The sequence below is a fragment of the Myripristis murdjan genome, chromosome 21, assembly GCF_902150065.1.
Source record: "Myripristis murdjan chromosome 21, fMyrMur1.1, whole genome shotgun sequence".
Classification (NCBI taxonomy): Eukaryota; Metazoa; Chordata; class Actinopteri; order Holocentriformes; family Holocentridae; genus Myripristis; species Myripristis murdjan.
Window position 1 is genome coordinate 23400886 of NC_044000.1, and position 21226 is coordinate 23422111.

General features: G+C 42.9%; 1 protein-coding gene across 1 annotated transcript in view; it reads left to right on the forward strand.

The window, feature by feature from the left end:
• Positions 1–21226, forward strand: part of kcnh3 (potassium voltage-gated channel, subfamily H (eag-related), member 3) — a 124238-nt gene that overhangs the window by 1076 nt on the left and 101936 nt on the right. The window lies entirely within an intron of this gene.

The window sequence follows — 21226 nt, forward strand, 5'->3', positions numbered from 1 at the left end:
GAGATGCAGCGCCCGCCTATATCGCGTTTGGGTCGTTCCTTTCTCCTTCTGCGTTTATTAGCCCATGCGATGTGAGTTGGTGTGAGTCTGCGAGCGGGGCGAAGTATTTTCCCTAAGCCATTTATGCGTGACAGAATGATAGAAAGGACAATCTGACGCTGCTGCAAGATGCTGAGAGGCAGATCCAAATCTCACTCAGGCGTCCCATCCTCCAAATCCTCTCCTCTCCTCATGAGATTGAATGAGGATGACTTATTAAAGCCACAGTAATTACAACAGTTGCTCCATGCCCGTATCAAGGACTGTTACTTCGAAAGTCTTGAACAAGATGAGATGGTCTAGGGTAATTAATATGCCCGCTGCATGAGGTTTAAGCTTCTGCACTCATTTCCAATATTTGCTCCCACTAAGACTACAGAGTATCTCCCTGGGAAGATTCTTAAAAAACAATCAAACAAATGTGCAGTGCTGTATGAAGCTGCAGTTGTCTTTATTCTTTGCTCACATTGTTCGACTGCACCATGGGAGCTGGTTGAGCAGTGTAACATAGATATGATCCAGCTCCCAAACACTGTAATCATAAAGGGCCCATAGCCTGCAATATTCATAAAAACAACTCACACACTCCCTCACTTGCATGCATGCACACACACATGCACTCACCCATCATTGCTCCCACTTCCTACACACATCACACACACATACACACCCACTGAATAGTAGAATGGAAATGATCCACTTCGTTTCGTGGGGATTAGCCCTCATCATGTAAAGAGATGGCCTGATCCGTGCTATTTTTCTCTTTAGCAGCTAAAACACAGGCCTTCCATTTTCTGAGCTGCTGCTAATTACACATCTCCAGCAGCAGAGGTGCAGTCATTGTAATTAACTCGCGTGGATGTCAAGAATTCATCGTGGCCTTTCGGCTTGTCAAAGGAGGAGGAGAAGAGGGGGGGAAGTGTGGGAGTGTGTGTGTAGGATGGTGGGGTTGGAGAGTGTGTGCGTTTTTTTTGTTGTTTGAAAAGGGAAATTCAGGCTAGCTAAATACAAAGCCATTACGGTTGTGGCTGTGACAAACAAATGCAGCTTTGTGTGGTGAAATGATGCGACATTAGTCCCAGGCAGAAGGCGCCCGTCCTCCAAAGCTCCTCATTAAAGCAGAGTGAGAGTCGAGGCGGGGGTCAGCTCTGTTCTGTCTGTAAGAACACATTTAGAGACTGCATGGGTGTCTGGGTGCACAACGGTGTGTGTGTGTGTGTGTATATACATGTGTTTGTGTGCGAGAGACATTTCTTATGGCATGAATAAGAGCACAATCATCATTACTCTCAAAAGCCACTTATCTCTGTCAAAACCATGCCTGGTTGCTCTCCAGTCTCTCCTCTGTGTTGCTGCTACACACTGCTGTGTGTGTGTGTGTGTGTGTGTGTGTGTGTGTGTGTGTGTGTGTGTGTGTGTGTGTGTGTGTCATGCAGCCAAGCATGCATTGCATTTTGGGTACTTCTGTGGCTCTTAGGCTGCAAGTTTAGTGTAAGAAGTCCTGGTTTCAAATTTTGCAACTATCAGACAAAACAGGTTTTTTTTTTTTTTTTTTTTTTTAAGAACAGAGTGTCACTATGAGCGGATTTAAAGGAACAGTTCACTCAAAATACCAAAAAAAGAGGAATGTTCCCACTTAACACCTGGTGCAAGGCTTAAGTCTGAGCAGAGTTAATTTACTGAAGTGTGTACTTTTAACCTTTGTCTTTGTTGCTTTGAATGTAAAGGACCGCGAGTCTGTGTTGCTGTCTAATTTGTGTTTTGTGGTTGTTAGCGTTAGTTTGCCACCGTGGGTGAAGCCGGTAAACTGCGTTTTATCCATTTAAGGCTCAGCGGCACAGCGGCAGAGCGGAGCACGGCCCGTCCACCGTGTCTCTGGGTGATGGAGGGCAAACACTGCGTCTCCCCACGGCTGCTAGGATCTCCTTTTCTGTCCTCCGTCTCATTCCCTTTTGCTAACCACGTGCACATTTGGTGAACGGACACTTTGGTGGCTTATTCCATGTTCATAAACACGTGTTAAGCCAGCAGGAACCATCAGCCATCGTCTCTGTTCAAATCTAATGGTCGTCTCCCCTCACCACTCCCTCGTGTGATGGACAACTCCCCCGTCGATTATGTCCGCCAGCCTTCTTCCCCTCTTCCTCTCTCTCACACCTCCCCCTCACTCACACACACACACACACACACACACACACACACAATTGCTTGGTGTAGATATTTGCTTGTGTTCAGTCGAATAACAGATGTTTGCTGATTTAAGCATTACTATTTATTAACTGATATTGCCAAAGTTAATAAATCCTGTTATGTCGTAAAGAGAGGTTGTTTTTGTATTGTTTGCATATATATTGTCTTAGAGGCTGGTTGAGAGGGTCAGTGTTTGAATTCAAACCTTCACTGTTCACTTTATGAAAATGGTATCTTGTAGATGTCAATTTTCTTAAAGGAACAGCCCTTCTTGAGGCTGCTCCCTGTCTGGTTGATTGATCCCTGATTCCAGGGTGGTGCACTGTTATTATTATAAAACCTATCCATCCAGATAGCTTCTGTGTGATTTGTTTGGAGAGAGAGAGAGGGAGGGAGAGAGAGAGAGAGAGAGAGAGAGAGAGAGAGAGAGAAACAGAGTGAGAGAGAGTTTTGTTTCTTACTGAAGAATACCGGCAACCAAAGATCAAATCCTGCTTGATGAAGCCCAACCTCTGCCCTCTTCTCTGTCTCACACACACACACACACACACAGACACACACACACACACACACACACACACACATTCACTCGTTGCATGTTCATCTACTGCTGACGGCCACTAGCTTATGATAGCTCTTCGCCCTCTGCTCTTGCACTGAGCTTCTACCGCCAACCTTCCACACACACACACACACACACACACACACACCAGCATCCTGTGAATGCACACAGTTTTATCTGATCCACCACTTGAAAAGGCTCCTCTGCAAATGTCAAAGCAGGGGCACTTCACTGTTAGAATGAGTAGGCTCTAACACCGAGGATTTCACATTTTACACTCAAGACATTTTGCTGACATTCCTTTTTGAAGCAACTCACGAGTGCAAAGGTAGAATAAGAATCAACTCCTAGATCTCCAACATTACAAGCTGCCAGCAGTAGAAAGCACAAGGTCTGGAGTTCTTTGACACTGGATGCTGAAAATATTGCTCTGACCCCAGAATGAAGTAGATAAGTGCTAAAAAAAAAAAAAAAGAGAGAGAGAGAGAAATAAGAAGTAAAAAACCAGTGCTTATGTGCTCTTACACACACCTTCCTTAAATGAAGTCCCAAATTGCTGCCACACTGTGTGGTTAGGCATCACCGCAAATAAAAAATCATCACTTGGAGAGATGAAAGGGTAATTATTTATAACCCCTGCCAACCCACTCCCCACCCATAAATGTGGCCGACACGTCTCACAACAGCAGAGAATAAAATAAAGACAAACGCACAAATGCAAACACCTCTGACAAATGATAGAGCCCCCCGTGTGATGTGAATATTGTTTATTATCATTAACATAATCAGTGTGTTCCTGCAGGGTTCCTATTAAAATCATTATTATGGATTTGATAATATGAGGAAATGAGAGTGAGGGAGACTGGGGAGCACAAGAGAGGGAGGAATGGATCTGAAGAGTCATTATGCACCTCATCCATAGTTCAGTCAATGCTGATTTGGCGGTGTGCTCCCCAGAAAAGGCAGCAGCAGTGTGGGCCTAGATGAGTCAATCGCTCCTATTAATTGAGTGGGTCTTGGCTTCGTCCTAATCAGGTTAGAGCCTGAACCCTGCTTATTACATGGGCCTGCTTGGAGCAGCACGCTGCCTGAGCTGCCACCAGCTGCCACCAGCTGCTATAGCAACTTCTCCCCCTCTTGTGCTTTAAATTTATTCCAACACGATACAGGGCCATTTCATAAAGCTCCGCCAAAGTGATTCCTGGTGTGAAAATAAAGCCCATTATGGCTCACTGTTGAATTTATGAGATAGTAGATCTTAAGGCCTTTGCTGTCAAAAAAGCAGACTTTTAAGGATAAAATCACCTGTGTTTTTGACATATTTCTGGATGAGGTTCAGACAGTGAAAATGGTTATAGTATATGGTATTTTTGAACGAATCACCACCTTTTTTTCTGTCTATTTCTGCCTCATCCTGGTGACAGTCTCTCCCGGGTTAATCTTTTCCAGTGTTTCTGTTTTCCAGTATCCAGAATAGCAAAGAATATAATGATACCTGCTGAGAAAGTGAACTTTTTAATGAATTCACTCCCCAGACTGCCAATTGTTCACCAAAGTCAGGGATTTAGGAAAGGTTCCCACACTCAACAGGCAATTAATTATCGAATCAATAAAGGTGTTACTTGTACTGGTGGAGGGCTAGCTTTTTTAAGGCACACTAAAAAAAAAAAAAAAAAAAAAAGAAAACAAAGTAAGTCCCTAAGCTGTTGTTGGGATGGAGATGGAGAGCACTACACCAGCTCCTTCTGCCCTGCCATCTTTTAACACATAATGTCTATACCTCTACTCCACAGAGATGTAAGGTATGCTCTCTCTCTCTCTTTGTCTCTCTCTCTCTCTCTCTCTCTCTCTCTCTCTCTCTCTCACTCTCTCTCTCTCACACTCTCTCTCTCTCACTCTCACTCTCTCTCTCTCTGTCTCCCTCGCTTTCTCCAGAGGTTTAGATAACTGTAAAATTACTTCTCACCCTCCTCCTCCTCCTTCCCTCATCCTTCAGTGCAGTTTTTCATATTTCCCCTTCAGTTACTATCCTCCCTTAATACTGTACATATCATTTCATTTTTATGTGCGTGTGTGTTTGTGTGTATGTGTATGCGTGTGAGCAACAAAATGAGTGCATAGTGGTTTTATGCAACAGGGAAAACGGCTGTCACAGCCAGTGGCAGTGAATGTTTTGTGTTTGTGTGTGTGTGTGTGTGTGTGTGTATGTGTGCGTGTGTATCTCTGAGTCTGTGTATGTTTGACAGCATGGATTAGCGCTGAAGCATTGTCCCGTCTCAGGTGTATGTCCTCCCCAAGGTGTTTGCTGCCCAAAGCCCTTGATGGCTTCTCCTCGGGGAGGGACAGATGGTAATGATAGGCCTGCGATAATGGCTTAGGCTCTGCTGTGCCACCCACTGACTTTATATGGTGTTAGCGAGCCGCACTCATCACATTATGTACTCTGGGTAAAAAGAAAGAGAAACTCCCCCAAAACAGACACACGTCATTTCTGAGCCTAGATTTGTCTACGTGAACAAGCCTTCCCCAAAGCTGGAGACAAAAATAGAGCCCAGATTGCAATCTGTGATGTTATTAAGCAGCTCTGTGAAGCTGTTTTATTGACTATGAATAACATAGCGACAGTACCTAGGGCCACAATGTTCCAGCAATATGGATATATTATTTGGTGCAACAACAGTTAGCACTGCTGTGAAATAAACCTCTGTTGAGCATTAAAAAAAAAAAAAAGGAAAACCCTCAACCAAATATTGCACCAGTCCACAGAGTCACTGTCCCATAGATCATCAATGGTGCAGTCTTAGGAGGTGCCGCTTTGCAGCATCACAGATCACAGATCACAGATCGTGGCTGTCTGGTGTCTGGTAGCGCTGGGAGTGACATGTTTATGTTCGCAAAAGGATCACTGCAATAACATTTGACAAAGGGAAAGTCTACTCCTCATACAAACAGCTTTTTTTTTTGGAAAATTCAACAGTCAAAGTAAAAAAAAAAAAAAAAAATGGCCCGACGACTTCTTTATGTGAAAATCTTTGATGTAGTTGGTTCATATTTTAGTTGGAGCTATGTTGTTTTGGGGAGTAGGAAGGTGAAAAACAGAAGGTCTGCGTTCTCCTACCAAACTCCCTCTAAACCTGAGTGGCAGGTAAAATGTGAACGTTTAAAATTTTTCTAACTTTGTGCTCCTATTCATTTTGAAAGAGCAGCTTTCACCTGACAAGTGGTGGATATCTCCTTACACATGCACTCTGTTTTTTTGGGTAGATATCCCAGTCAGTGACAGCAGATTAATGTGAAATACTGTTTGAAACATGATTACAGGGCTGGATTGCCCAGCACAAAAATGTTTTTTTCTGTGTGCGTGGAAAACATTTGGGGTGAAGATGAACGGCGTATGAATGTGAAGGTGATATTTAATGAGAGTGGCAAGACACGGCTGCTTATTTAGATAAAGTTGCACCGATAGCACTTAATCCAATTTCGCCTCTCTGCACTGTCAAATACAAAAATCGGAGCATCTTTCCAATAAGAAAAATAAAAGGGTTTTTGCTTCTCGCTGCTTTATGTTGACGTGCAGCCAAAGCGCGATAACGCCGTGCATTACACAACGTGGTGTCAGTATGCATAAGGGATTTTTCACCATCATTCCAAGAGTGTGTGTGTGTGTGTGTGTGTGTGTGTGTGCGGCGTACTATTAAAGCTGATAGTTTGTGCTGAGCTAATGGAGTGTGATTGTGTTTGTACTGTAGCCCAGCGCTCCCCAGGGCAGAACAACAGCTGCAGGTCACAGACAATCTGCCTCTCATTATCACCACTGGACAACAGAGAGAGAAAGCGAGGGAGAGGGCGGGAGAGAGAGAGAGAGAGAGAGAGAGAGAGAGAGAGAGAGAGAGAGAGAGAGAGAGAGAGAGAGAGGCACAGGGAGAGAGAGAGTGGGAGGAGGAAGCTGCCTTGAAGAATAGGTACCCAGAGCAAGAGAAAGAAGGAAGAGGGGGGGGCTGTATGTTGACAAAAAGAACAGAGGGATGAATAGGAACGGGTGGAGTAGTAGGGAGGGGTGGAGGAGCACAGGAAGTGATAACGGGGTGCAGAGGTCGTGTCATGCACATAGAGTTGGCAGAAATGAAGCAGTGAAAATGTGTAATGCGAAGACTGGCACTGTGGGAAGGTTTAAAGGAGGAGTTCGCCGAAAATACAAACAAATCGATTCAATCTATCCAGTTTCTGTGTGATTTTTTAAAAGAGAGAGAGAGGACTGAATAAGCTTCTTAGAAGAGAAGTGATCTATAAACAAGTCCAGTTGCCCTCGATCCATCTCTCCTTGTTGGAAATAGAGAGAGAGAGAGAGAGACAGAGAGTCTCACTGGGAAATATTTCCTGCTGAAGAGCACACAACAGGTACAAATCAGAAGTGGACAGACAGAGATTGCTGGTGTTCTTTGGCTGGAAAAAGTTCCCAACAAAACTGTTTCATTATCCTTGGAACAAGATGTTGCTTTTGAGTTTTTCACATGTACATTTTTGACGGTTTGAGCTGCACCTACAAATACATATCCAGCCTCACTGTATTGGGATGGACAGGGTTGCCAGTTCACACAGAAATCTGTAAGGATAGATTGGACTTGGAGTAAGTGGGAAATTTTTTTTTTTGGTTGAACTGTTCCTCTAAGAGAAGGAGAGGGAAGGACAAATTAGGGTACGAGTTGAGATCAATTGTTACAGGGAGGGGAAAAGGATAGAGGGATAGAGGGAGAAATAATAAACTTTATTTATATTGCTCCTTCATAAAGCGGGGTTTACAAAATGCTCTACAGAAATGAAAAAAAAAAAACAAAACAAAGAAACATCTAAATGTCTACAGCCACGTTTGGTTTTACTCCTTCAAATCTCAAGTCGATGACCCCTGACAGGACTGCAGGTGCTTCTCTTCTCCCTATTTTGCTGCTGGATCACTGCATCACTGCAGAGACACATGTGCAACACACACACACACACACACACACACTTGAGCCCTCTGTGCCGCATTGCACGAACTGTGTATCATATATCTCAGAATTATATGCGGCCCACTTTATTTTTCATGCAAAATGTGATTGGGGAGGAGAATTAATAAGACCATCAATTAGGGCAAACTCTTCAGCGCATTCATAACGGCTCGATGGCAGGCTTTATTGAGAGCTCACTTGATTATTTCTCAATTTAAAAGTCTCCTTTTACACTTATGCAGCAGCGCCCGCAGTCTGATTATGAAGTTGATAATCAATGACAAGAGAACTCGACTCCCTCGCTGAATTAATTCTTTAACAGATGGTTAATGTCTGTTTAAGAATTATCAATGTTCTCTCTCTCTGTCTGTCTCTGTCTCTCTCTCTCTCTCTCACACACACACACACGCACACACACATGTCTTCCCCCTCACTGTTCCTTGGGCAGTGGCTAGCAGGCTTTATTTTTCAAGGCAATGACTGAGCTACGATCAATAGCTACCCAAACACTCATTTATTATTTACAATCACTGTCTGCTTAAAACTTGTTAAAGGTAATCAATATGGAGACTTTCACATACTAACTGCAAGTGACAGCCAGAATAGCACAACAGTGCTGTAAGTAAGAGGTTGAGTGGGAGATATTTAAAAGCAAAAGAGGTAGAGGGTAGATAATAGCGCCAAATGATAAATCATACCAGACTTAAACGTCTACAACTGTCAGCGACTCCCACCTGTGGGTTCCTCATTACAACAAACGCACCCTGCACAGCTGAGCTTTATTCATATTGTGTATTCCCATGGATATCCTAAGGTTTCTAAAGATGCCAAATATATCCTGCTGAATTACAGAGAGTGTGTATAAAGTGATGAAAAAAAAACATCTAGATATTTTCTATTTGATGTTCTGGTGGAGCCATAAAAGAACAGCATCTTGGGTTTTAATAGTCCATTCAATATGAGCGTGATGTAGCTTCAGTGAAGCGTTGCAACCAGCAGGTACACGAAATGTATGTGACAATATTGGACAATATGAGGAAAAAAAAATGTTTTGTTTTGTTTTTTCTTACTTTGAAACTACTTTCGGTGAAATTTAAGCGAAAATCAGTGGGTGAGGGAGTTAAACACACAGACTTTTATGTCTTCACTCTTTGCACGCATTATATATACAGCTGTATTGTTGTCTGGCCTCATGAGCACTATATCTCAGAATTTCTATATGAACTTTGGCATTTGTCGGTTCAAAATTGCCTCTTGTTGTCATTCTTGCGTAACCTTTCAGCGTTTATTGCCGCAGATTGAAGTGAACCTGTAAAACGCGTCTAAATAAAAACACGTTTTCAACCAAACAGGCTACACAGTGTAGCAGCTCAATCAGTTTGCCAATAGCACCTTTGTGTCATGGTTATATTCACCCAGGGCCAATAAGGAGAGAGGTTATGACATTGGATGGTGCCTCTGCAGTCAGTGAAAAGATCTTCTACCGAGGCTGAGACAGGATCAAGGTGCAGATGTGGAGGGGCTCTTCAAATGAGTCAGAAACACAGGTGTTAAAATGTCAAGATGCCTTTTCTCACCCTTTCTCCACAGGGGATGATTTAATTTTGTGTTAAATTGTTCTGACTTATTTTTGGCCCTCCATGCCTTTCTTTTCCACATTGTTGAGGGCTCTTGAAGACGTTTTTCAGTCGTCGCCGGGCTGGGAGGCACACGGCCGGGTGCAAATGGGGCGATAGATAGGAAGAAAGGACAGGCACAGAAATAGACCTCAAACCAGGTGGTTAGTGAAGATGTCACCGTGTGCGCAAGAGACAAGGAAAAAAGGAAAAGAGCGTGTGGGTTAAGACAGCGCGAGCCTGTAGTAAATGAAGGTGATGAAGCCGAAGCGACAAGTGGTGTATTAGTCAAGTCTGGAGTAATATGTTCAAATGGACAGCCGCTGAATCCGAGCTTTATTAGAGTCTCAGAGCTCTGTAGGAGATTAGATGGGACCTGCGTCTGAGTAACACCCTCGTGGAAAGGGCAAAAATAGCAGATAAAATGAACTATACCTCTACACAATAGGTTTACTAAAGCCTTGTTTTTCACACCACCTTGTTAGCTTGGATTTGCACATTTTCGTGGATCTAACTGAAGTGCAATAAGTAGCTCCAAAAAGCTTCATTACACCTACACACACTCGGAACCAGGGGTTTTAATCCTGCCGTCATTATTCTGACAATGAAACTTGCACAAATTTTCTGCTCACTCCTCCTGACTGTCTTGATCAGTCTGACCTGCCACTCATGGAGAAGAGCAAACAGCATGCCGCTTATTCGGGCATCAGTGAGAAAATCCCTCGCTCCGGCACGCTGCAGTCTTAACACACACATACAGCCATGCAGCCGTAAACCCTGGCTTCCATCCATGCTGTAATGAGTTCATTTCCAGTCATATACAAAACCATATGGGGATATATCTCCGAGGCAGTGCTGCAGCGCTAGAGCAGGCAGACCAAGATAGTTTTCTTTGCTACTTTGAACTGTCCGCTAAAGGCTGTGTACAATCTGTGTGGCTTTCCTTCACGTTGCGGCTAAACTGTCTTGTAGGAAGGAGGCGCTTTGCACAGTTTGTGCTGCCAAGGTGGAAATTGCTCCCTGGCTAAAGGGCAACGTAGATACACAAACATGACCAAAAGTGAATCAAGTGTGCTTTAATGTTAGAATGATGATGAAAGGTGCGCTCAATATACTATAAAAACTTTAAATTTAAATTTCCCCTTAAGTAGCCTCTAACCTAGAAACATTTTTTTCCATATTGCGTGCCAGTGTCACATACATATTCTGTATGTGCTGGTTGCAACACTTCAGCAAAGCGATCACACCTATATTGAGTGAAATATTCAGTGCCATTGTTTTTGGCTGCAGCATTATTTCAAATGAAAGATGACATTTTGTGCATCCTGTGCATCATTTTATAGCCGACACAAGTAGCTGTGATTCAGCGGGATGTGTTTGATATCTTTGGAAACGTTGTCATCGCCGCTAGAATTTAAACTCAAGTCCTGTGTTTTTGAAGAGCACTTGAACACGAAGCATGCATTCGCGCAGCAGGTGTGCAAGGAGTTGCAGATAAAACGTTACAACCACTTCAGTGTGATTTTGACGTGCCGTTTGTTTTAGCCTATCGGAAACCAGGTCCGGACTGAAAATGAACTCTGATCCTGTCAAGGTTTTGCTTCTTCACTGGCCATCACGTGTTCATTTCATAGGCCAAAGTTTGTGTTTGGTCACAGCTATAAGATATACAGGACTCTGAAGTCACCAGATGGGGCTCAGTGTCCCTAAGGGCCTGGTCCTGTCCCTTGATGGAAATGAACACACACACACACACACAGATACATACACAAACACATACACATAAGGGTACACAGCCCTGCAATATATCCTAGGGATGGCATTCTGTCAAAACAGCAAATATATGCATAAAGAGGGAGAAGACTGCACAGAATTAGAAATATGAAGAGGGAGAAGATAACCTCTGATTTGGAAGAATACCCTCTGATTTAGTTCTCTCTGAAAATCTAAATCACAGCGCTACAAAACTCACTAATTGCCTTTCCATGCCCATCAATATTTCAAGTACAAATCAGAGGGAGAAAGCAGATTCCCACTTTTTGTCTTAATTAAAACTCACATCATTGATCATATGTCACACGGTGAGCTAGATCAATGGTTCTATTTACTCGTAGCATGGGAGTCATGTCATCAATAATCACTCAGTTATCTGACATGTGTCAGAATAGATCCATGGTTTCCTACAATGTGCTTTTTACTTTTTTTTAAGGCACTGGGAACCTTGGAGACACCAAACCACAGTCAAACAAAATCAGGGCTTACAGTTGTGGTGATACTAGTGGAGTTCATTCAGTGCATCACTTATATATTTGATTCAAATGCATCGATCTACTTAAACAAGACAAAGACTGAATTGCTCTGACTTTGACCTGGATCAATATTGAATGCTTTGAACTATTTCATCCACGATTCCTAAAAATGATGTGTTGATCTAACAGAATGCTATGAATAGCAAGATTTTTAGCAATAATGTTGTTGTTGTTTTTTTGGGTGGGTGGGTGGGTGGGTATAAATAAAGTTTACTTAATTCTGTTGTCTAACTTTTTACATATTTCAAAAGAACTAGGACACACTTACATTATTGCATATGTTTATGAAATGGATATACAATTTTGTCTGAAAGTGCTGAATCGAAGCATCAAATTGTGGTTTACAAGTTCAAACTGAGCCATTCAAAAAAAGAAGAAGAATTTTGTCGAAGTTGAAAACTGAATCCAAAAATTGAATTGCCAACAAGTGACTCGAATTGAATTGAGCCAAAAATTTGCATCTTTAGCACCTCCTATGACTTTGTATTAGTCATTTACTAACAATTCCCAGCAGATAGGGTGCAAGAATAGACAAGGAAGTGCCCGGTTTGCATGAGAACATAAACAAAGGCAAAGACTAGGAATAGGAAAGTCGCTTTTCAAAACGCAGCCAATCATGTCATAGACCAGATGCAGACAATCACACGCTGGAGGCTGCTGGACGAATAATTTACACAGCTCAGTCTCCAAGCCTGCAGAGGCTGAAACTAATGTGGCTTCATTTTCTACTCAAACACATCCTATTGTTCGCATAGAAAACCAGATTAATTTCCCGCAGAGAATATACTGCCAGCTTTAATAATGCCTTCCACTCTCCTCATTAATATAGAGGCTCAACTTCTATTACTGACATTAAGAGTCTTTGTCTCCTCCACCCAAAATCTTACCCAAGAAAACATATGCCCTGAACTTTATTTATTTATTATTTATCTGTGAACTTCTTTTTTTATTTTTAGCCAAACCAAAGCATATGAATAGAATTGTATTTGGGCACAGGTAGTGCAGGCTGGACACTAAATAATATTTGTTGCATTAGAGTTGAAACGGGTTTGCCGAGAAAATCAAGATGATGCCATATGGCTGGGAGGAGAGTTTAAGACGGCGGAGTGCGGGGGAGCTGGAATCTCTTCAGTCACTTGGCCAGTCAGTCAGTCAAATAGACAGACGCTGCGCCCCAGCCAAGTGACCCCTACAGGAGCTGGCAGCGAGCGCCTGGGGACTGTCGCTCCCTACCTCCAACCTGCTCACAGACGACTGGAGAGACAGTAAACAGCCTTTTTAGACACTGCTGCTTGGCTGGAGGTGGCATCTCAGCCTCAAAGCATCTCTGTCCCTTTTATCTAAGTGGGCATGCGTACAGTGTATGTGTGTTTGTGTGACTGGGAATAGCCACGCTCATGTTTGAGTGTGTCTTCATGTCCGATTGTTTGGTAGATGACCATTGTATGGCATAATTATCCCCATCACTACTCTTTATTTGGCCATCTCTTCCTGCTTTTGTGTAACAGCAAATATTGACTTTGGGGAACGATGCGGGCCCATCTCTGTTGTCGGGCATCAGAGACCGAGCTGTGGTTGAGCTGCGCTGCAGTGAGGAAAAGCAATGACTATTTCTGCGGCATGTGCTCTGGGAATGGCAGCTGGTCATTGAAAGTCTGCTGCAGAAAGACTGGAGGCACCTGTTGCTGAACAAGGCAGATTGGCTCAACTTGATGCTTGCTTAGAAACAAACAGATTCCAAAGCCAATATCTAGCTGTTGTTGTTGCTGAACTATTTCTGTGTCTTGTTCATTCATTCTCCTTGTTGTTTTCCTGGTATTCAGCTTGGAGTCGGTAGGAGGCGGAGGCTGTGCAATAGCTGCTGTTCCCACTGATCAAATAATGGTTGTGGAAGAAAACAGCAGCCAGACACTCTTTATATGCATATGCCTTCGGCATTCTGAATCAGACATTTGTGTGGTGAGGGATTAGCTGGTGGATAGAGACATTGCTCAATAAACACCATGGTACTGCTTTGGTCAAAACCCTCGCTGGTGTTATTAATCCTTCAGCTGCAGGCATACAGGAGCAGCCCACCTCACAGAAAACATACATTGAAATTAATATCACATTAATAACATTTGTCACCATGAAAGGAGATGTCAGCACTTCATTCAAAAGCATTTTCAACTTGTACCGTTGCAATTGGTGGCTTTATTCTGTAGGTGGGGGCGAACATGGCATGTAAATGTCTATATTGATGTATTTATGGCGCAGTGTGGGTCTTTACTTAAGCAGTTATTTATTTTATGCCTTCCCATTTCTCTCATTTTGCTCCTGCCAGCTGTACGGAGATGTAACAGTGACTGACTGGTTCCCGAACTGCACAACCCTCCTCTGTCAAACTAATTGGTTGTACTTGTGAATCCACCCTCGGATGTGAAGATAGTGTGTGTGTGTGTGTGTGTGTGTGTGTGTGTGTGTGCATGCGTGCGTGTGCCTGTGCAATACATTTGCGGCCTCAAGGCGTTTGCGTTATTAACTGTTCTCTATTATAGCCTGCTGGAGTCGTATGATTATATAATTACTGTAACAAATTGATGAGAGAAATTTTTTACGGATGATTCTCTGTCGTCTAAACTGCTCAAGCGCCACGGGCATTTTACAACTTAAGGCAATTTGATTATAGCTAATTTATCGAAGTAATATCAACAATTTATAAATGCCAAATATTAGGTTTTACGGCTGTTGTTGTGCTTTAATTGTGGAACCGATGAGGGAAAAGAGTCCCTCGGTATGTTGTCAGTGTGCAAATCACCTGGATTTTCTTTTTATCAATACTATATGGATATTATGATATGAGACTAGGGGCCCTATCTTGTGCCACCCGCTATCTGCTGCCATGACCCGCTACTCGCAAATAGCGGGTTTAGGGAGTCTGGCGCAAGATAGGGCCCTAGATGTCATCTAGGATTTTAGATATCATAATCTTGTGATATGACATAAGAGCTGTCTTTTGTCTTTTCAGATGCAATTTTCTGAACTTATTAGACTGTTCTTTTATTTGCTTCCACTTGCTTGTTCATCATATTCACATTACGGATATTTGTTTATAAAAAAAAAAAAAAAATCTCTAAGACTGTAATTCCTGAAATATCATCAGAATATTGATTACAAGGTGTTTGGTCAAAGATTTTGTGATATTCAGTTTTGTCCATAGCACTCAATTCTTATGCATAGATTATACGAACAGCTCCATTTCCATCTCCAAAGCTGTAATTGCACAGCTCGTCTTATTCATTGCTGACAGGGCTGACAGACCTTGGCTCCGAGGGTGTACTCTTGGCTTAGTTCAGGTTTGCTGCACTTTGGATCTTCTCCATTGAAGCTCCATATCCATAGGAGGCATTTAGAAGAGAGGCTTACCCCAGAGCCATTAGGACTGTAATGACTTTGTCTCCGCGGGGCCGTAGCAGCAGCAGCAGCTGTGGCGCTGTGTGCGTCCACTCCCCCTGCCTGTCTCAACAGGGCTCTCAGCATGACTGTACAGAACTAACTCAGTTTGGATGGTCAGAGTTGGGGTCCTTAATCTCATCAGGCCCTACAGGCATGTCCCAGGCTACCTAAAGTGTGCTCAAGGGTGACTGAATCTCCTTAAACATGCCCTTTTTCCTAGGGTTTCCTCTTTCTTTTAGTCATGTTGGCCTGCCCAGTGATAATATACACATGTTGATATCATTATTATTGCAAACGGATCGCTGTTGTCACTTGTGTCATTTCTACGATATGGCAGGGAATGGCAGCTATAACAATACAGGCTTCTGTTACTGGAAAAGGCTAATTTTAGGCAGAACTATTTTAAATTTAGCAGCTAATAATATCATTTACTCCTCGTATGTTTCCCTGCCTCTGAGTGAATATGCTTGTCTCTGCCAGTGTTGTCAGCCTGGTGAGGGGTTACATCATGTGTTGCCCAGTCGGCCCTCAGAGAAAATAAACTTTCCTCTCTTCTTTCCATGCTCCTCTGACTGTTATTTCATCAAGAAAGAAAGGAGAGTGGGTTTAGGATGCAATTTGTTGACAAATCACATGTGGACCCCCTTTGGACTTTTGAAAAAAGATGGTGAACTTGATAAAAGTGTTGCAATGTGAAAAAAGTTGCTGAGTAGCAGTGAAACACACAGGTAGAGCTACTGCCTCGCAAAGTTATAGATTCCCTTTGGGAGAGAGTGTCCCTGCCTGCCTCTCTTCCCAGCCCGGCAGCCAGCAGTAGATTCAATGACCAACAGCCCCGCCTGGTCAGTGTGAGTGAAAGCATTGCACCCTCTCTGTGTGGAAGGATTATTCTGAGTTGACTGTTTTCTATTTTTCAACCTCAGTAAATGAGATTCCAAACTGGGTGTTGCAGTGGTCATCAAAATGTCAAGGAGACCATTTTAATGTGCATCTCGCTCTCTCGCACACATAACTGGATTTTATTTATGCCAAAGATTCCTTCTCACAATGAATGGCAAACTATTGTAGGACTATACTGAATCACATTTCATCTGCCAACACAAGGCTGAGCTGATCCTGCTGCACAGCTGGCAGCCTAAAATAAATTATGTTTGGTGCATTGAATCTGTGTTGAATTGAGTATTTAAATCACGGTGGACAGAAATACTGACATTACCTCATGTAACTGTAGTCGATTGCCCTCTGTGTATCTGTACTTTTTGAATAAGGTTTAATGTTGGCAATTTTACATACTACAATAACATTTATGTGCAGATATTGTACCTACACTCTTAAGCATCAAAAACATAAGCAAAAGTAGTTGTGGAGCCATCGGCAATGAATAGTCAGTTGGCAAAGAAGAAAAGAGTAATCTGCTGTTACTTTGTTCCTGCTCTTCATTTTGTATTTCAAATTTTTTCAGTTAAAATAATTTAGTTTGAACTGAGTCGTCTTGTCTTTTTAGAACTGCAAGACAAAGACCAAATGTAAAAATGCTGTCTTTTCTAAAAAGTTACTTTTATTCGGAGTATATTATCAATGACTTACTTTCGACTTTAACCAAATAGATTTTTATAGCAGTGCCTTTACCTGTACTCCAGTAAAATATAAGCAAAGTTACAGTAGTACTGCTTGAGTGGGACATTCTGTTCTCTTTCCAGTACTGGAAATATGTCCTAGAAAGACAGGTACACGCCATTAATGTGGGGTGTTGGATGAATATTTCACTGGGTGGAGAGCTGAATCATAAGGCCATCTGAGGGTGTATCTCAGTGATATGCTGACTGTGTATTTACACTGCTTGTGTGCCTGAACTGATGTGAAAAGGGAAGGACAGGTATAATCAGCGGGAAGACAGGCAAGTTAAATGTCAGTGCTAAACGAGAACACGGGGCTCTTTTTTCCATCTCTAATCAGACGATAAATGAAGCAGCGAAGAAACTCGTGTAGAAACCTTGCTGAAAGTATGCTGCTGAAGGTTGCGCGGTGTTTTGCCCGTGTTGTTTCTGTCTTGTGTATTTATTGCAACACCATTACACTAAGGTGACCTGCTCTCAACTCTCCCCCTGCTGCTTTCCTAACTCATCATGAATTCACAGCACGGACACCGAAGTCTAATCTTTAGCCAATCTTTCAATCTTTGCTCTTCCACAGTGCTCTGCTCTTCCATTTATCTCTCATCAGACTGTACACGTTACACACATGCACACCGCAGATTGCTTTTCACTGTGGCGTGTGTGTGTGTGTGTGTGTGTGTGTGTATCTCCATGCCATTTGTTTTGTGACCGTGATACTTTGACGCCATGCCATCGAAAGGTGAAACCATGCCTGAAAAGCACATTGAATGGCCTTGCACGTTGTCTTTTAATGAGCACACTTCTCTCGCTGATGCTTGGACTGCGGTGGAGCGACACTGCGTGTGAATTTGCATTATGCATGAATGATGAAGGCAGCCGGGCTACCAAGGGTCATTGCAGCCTATTGCTTTCTTCCTCACTTCCATTTTCTCCTATTTCTTCTTGTATTTGAGTTCTGTGTGTGTGCGCGTCTGTGTGTGTGTGTGTGCTGGACTGTGTTGGTGAATGTGCATACTTGAATGAGTCTACTTCTAGTAGAAATATTGAACCTTTGTAGTGTATGTGCATTTGAATGTGTGGGTTATATCGACTATGACTTTTCTGGTAATCTGCCTTTTTTAATTTCAGACATAAACACTTTATTGATACAATTGATTTTAAAGCTCCAAATGGCCAAATGGTCCAACAGAGCTCTTGATGCAAGCTTTAAGAAACAACATCCCCCATTGCGGTGCACACACACAAACACACACTCACTCACTCACTCACACACACATACACACACACTGATTTTATCTCTAGACGTCAGCAGTGAATAGAGAGATGGATGGCTGAGGCACTGCCAGTCTATCTAAAGATGGCTGCGACATAACTAATCTACACGGTGTGAATGAATGGATTGTTCGCACATTATCAGTTCTATCAGGGGAGTAAAAAGGGAGCGGAAAAGGGAAAGCAGACGGAGAGAAATGGGTGGTTCAGGCATAACAAGTCGACTCAGAGCTGTGCCGAGTGTCGAGAGAGAGACAGAGAGACAGAGGGAGACGGATGGGCCAGACATTGCTAGTCTATGCAGAGCAGACAGATGGCTCAGACATAACCAGTGTATGCAGAGTTGACAGATAGGTTTGGATGGGAACATGAAATATTTAGCGGCAGTAAATGGAGGGGGGCGGCAGTAGGTAGCATTCTCTGACAAGCCAAGACTGTCTTGACTGTGTGCATTTGCATTCATTAATATTAACAGTGTCGCTGGTCTGGCCTGTCACTGGAACATTTCCCTTTCCCTGTTTGTCTTCTCTCTTCTTCTTCTTCTGCTACGACTTTTGTCCTTAAAAGTCCTTCCCTACAACAATGATGATTAGTTTTGATGAATGTCAGAGACAGACTGCAAGAAAAGTCTTGGGAATTGCATCGTATTGCAGATGAAGTGTGTGTTTGTGGATATTTGGCTCGCCCTTGTGTCCTGCTCTGCATGTGTATGTGTGTGTGTGTGTGTGTGTGTGCGTACATGTGAGTAAGTGATCAACCTCCCTACTGTAAATCAGTACGGCAGTGTCAAGTGGCTGTTTGTGGTTCCGTCCCAGATAACAGTGAACACCCCAAACCCGCTGCTGTCCCAACAGTGGGAGTGGCAGAGGAAAGAGGAGCGAGGCACTAATTAGCGGAGATGAAGATGGAATGTGACCCTGCCATAATTACGTTTACATCAGACGTCTGCAACCCGATTCAAGCCCGATGGATACCGATTTCGGACAGGTTCCGCCTCATTTTCCAGCAAGGACATCCACCTTGATAGGCTAAGCTCTGTACATTTATGGTCGATTATTTATTTATTTATTTTTTGTTCTTATTTTTGACTTTATGTATGTGGACAAACACCAACTGGGGCCTCTGACTGATTCATTTTGTGATCTCAGGGTTGGGTCAGATTCAGACAAAAAATTAACAGTCTGTCAGGTTAGGGTTGAGCTCAAACTTTGTGTTTTCATGCACATTACTATTCTAAAAATAGTGCATATCCCAAATAAGGGCATATTCTGAATTAACTGTTTACATGGCTTATATCTTGTATATAGATATTCCTATATATATTATGTTCCTAATAATGCATTGCCAGTGCTAGACTCACGTAGTTACCAGTTACTTGCCAACAGCTCAAACAGCAGTACAAGGCATTTCCTCAATAAGCTGTTTACATGCCGTTGTATCCAGAATACGACCAGTAAATCCTAGATACCTTATCTGGAATGTTCACATCCCAAATAATGGCATTTTCTTTTCCTATTCAGAATACTTGAATACTCGGGCCATTAACGGGATACTGATGAGACGAAAATAGCAGTTTGGCTTTGGAGCCGTTGCGCCTCTCTCCATCCACGGGGAAGGCTAATGCCAGCTTCCATGTCACGCACCATGTGACTTAATCATTGCCTAAGTGACCAGCCATGATTAGATTAACATGTGCAGATGACCGGAGAGCAGAATGAGACCGAATAGAGGGAGAAAGGAAGGAAAAGGCAAGGGATGAATCATGAGACGGAGGCAAAGGGCCGGCTGGGGTCGAAACACCGGTGAGACGGGTCGATGTTTGTGGGGCTGGGGCGAGGATGATTTCCAGTCGTCGTGTGTGATGAGCGATGAGTTGTGGCACACACTCCTCGGAGGGAAGGAGGGTAGTAGTAGGAGCTATCTGTGTGATTGGCCCCATCACACAGAAGGCTCGCTAATTAAGGAGAAGCTGTGTGTGTGTGTATGTATGTGTGTGTGTCCCTAAGGCCAGTGAGAAGCAGAAGTCATTAGTCCCTGTCTCTTCTCTCTAGTCTTTTGTCCTGGTGAATTGACCTTCTGAAAGAGGCCAGACCTGTCAGTGCTGAACAGTAACAGTCACATTGACGCTCCATGACACCCACCACCTGCTGCCTGTCTGTCTGTCAGCCTGTCTTTCTGTCAGATGCTCCCACATGCAGCTGTATTTTTTATTTATTTATTTATTTATTCAATTTATTTATTTATTTTGTTCATGTGTCAGGTCTTATCTCAAAACAGTAGGTGAACATCAGACTCCAGTCAGTGGAGGATCGTCATAAGGCAAACAACCACCAATCTAAACTCAAGGTCAATAATATTTGCAAAAAAATGTGTACTTTCTCTCCATTTAATTCCCCATAAAATTAACTTCAATTACTTTTATTACCTGGAAAACAGTGTCAAAGTCAAGTCAAGTCAATTTTATTTGTATAGCCCAGAATCAGAAATTACAAATTTGCCTCATGGGGCTTCACAGCAATACAGCATCCTCTATCTTTAGACAACTCACACTGCACCAGCAGGTGTAAATAAAAATTTCAACCAATAAAACCATAACACATTTTTGAACAACCCCGCTCTCCATCCATCCCACCAAATAAAAACTGTGTTTCTCTCCTATTGGTTTACAGTTCTCAGATGTCATGTCCCACCCAACATCCTGTTATAACAGCAAATACATCAAATCAAGGGATTATGGGGTCTTTAAATGGCTGAGGGTCCATTTGTCCCATTTGTCCTTCCTCCTCTTCCTTTCCCCTCATCCCTCACTACCGCTGGTCTCTAAGCCAAGAAAAGGACAGGAGGAAAGTGAAAGTGATAAGGAGGAAATGGAAGTGGACCAAGGACAGTTGTGCCATCACATCATCACCAAAGTCGGTGTCCATTTCGGATGAAGTGGCCTATCACAAACCTCAGCAGCAGAAGCCAATCACAGAGCTTCACAATGCCCGGCGTATTATGTGAGTCTAATTATTGCACCATTGCAATTATCATGTCTCACAATGCCATTTCACTTAACTTAATCACAATCTGCATGGCATCAGTATGATCAGGCCTATTATGCGGCCTGGGCGTATTTGCATAATAGCCGTGGCAATGAACAATACTAGCTGAAAAGATATCCTTGTGTTTCCTCAATCAAAATTTCCTTGGACTTGCAAGA